We start from the raw sequence: 1,629 nt of genomic DNA, 5'->3' as shown, positions 1-1,629 counted from the left end.
TAATTTCCCTCAAAATGATGTGGCTGCCCTTTTGGATTAGCCAGTAAATTAACCAATCAATTGCTTTCAAGAATAGGTATAACATTTATTAAGTCAATATTTTTTTTTATTACACATACTCTTAGAAATATTATTCAAACATCTTCATAAAGTTTTAAAAAGGATGAAAGTGAGTTACAAGTTATAAAAATAAATTTTCAGAAAACAAAATAATAGGTTACTTGAAACAATATAATATGTTACTTGATATAGAGTAACAAGTTACTTGAAACAGAGTAACATGTCACTTGATACAGAGTAACAGGTTACTTGAAAGAAAATGGGACAATAACTAAGCATTGCAAGTGAGTAATCAATTACTCTATGAACAATGGCGGTCCTTTAATCGATTACCACAACCTTAGAACTAATTACTATGTGTTGTTACTACGGTTTCGAATTTGAAACTCAACCAGCAACTTCCAAAATAAACTAGTGTCTTCCTGAACTTCTTTTACCTCTTACAATGCACTTGAAACCTTTTCAAACTCTATAAATAATATAGTCTAAAAACCACAATTAAAGCACTTGAATCATACTTTCCATTATCCTTTTGCATTCAAATATTACATATTTTTTCAGAAACATTTTTTGTGCACTTTCTAGTCTAAAAAATTAAGAGCATTTGGGACATCTTGTGTGATTATTTTTCAAAGGATCCATACTTAAAAGAAAATTGGGTTTAGTGATCCTTAGCCAAAGTTAGTCTTCTTCTTAATTATCACAAATAAGATCAGCATAGGGTTTGGTGAGAGTACTTGTAAGGCAAGAAAGTGTATACTTTATTGTTGGGGAATTTAGTGATCAACTTGAGAGAATATTATGTGTGATATTTGTACTTGATACTCAAATTGTATAGTAAAAATCTCTTGATACAAGTCAATGGGACTAGACGTAGCCTTTGGTTGGGGAAGATGAACCATGATATATCGTTGTGTGATTTTCTCAATTCTTTACTCTTTTCATTTTGCGGTCTTTGTTCTTTATTGTCATCTTCCATTACACTTATGATTTTAAATTGCAGAAAAAAGATCATATAGTTGTCAAAACTAATTCACCCATCTCTTAATTTACCATCTTGTACTTACAATGGACAATATCCAAAACTGTAAATGTGTTGTCATGTAGAAGGCAATTCTAGAAGTTTGATCCAGACAACTGCTCATAGATAAAGCACTAGGGAACCATCAAGATTTAACACATTTTGAACAATTACTTGTATATGTCTAACAGAATGGAGGTTTTATCCTAATAAATAGGTGTTTACTTTTAATGTCAAAATGATCTACCTTATATGTAAAAGTAGTTGTCTTCTTTAATGTGCTAATTCATAAATTTGTCTGTCATTTCTGTATGTCCACCAACTTAAACCTCCAAAAGTTATGTGTTACCAACATAGTTCTCCAAAGAAATTCGTCAAAAATTAAACTAGCCACATAGCTAGCCCCTTCCTTGACAAAATAATAGATGAATTCATTTTGTGACAAGATTAATCTTTGATAGGCTGTTGGAATTTGTTGAAAGAATGATGTTTTGAAGTGAAATAAAAACTCACTAGTCTCACTAACTATCACTAGTGGAAAGGCATCT

Source organism: Lupinus angustifolius, chromosome LG17 (genome assembly GCF_001865875.1).
Source record: "Lupinus angustifolius cultivar Tanjil chromosome LG17, LupAngTanjil_v1.0, whole genome shotgun sequence".
NCBI lineage: Eukaryota > Viridiplantae > Streptophyta > Magnoliopsida > Fabales > Fabaceae > Lupinus > Lupinus angustifolius.
Note: the sequence above shows the minus strand (reverse complement) of the source record.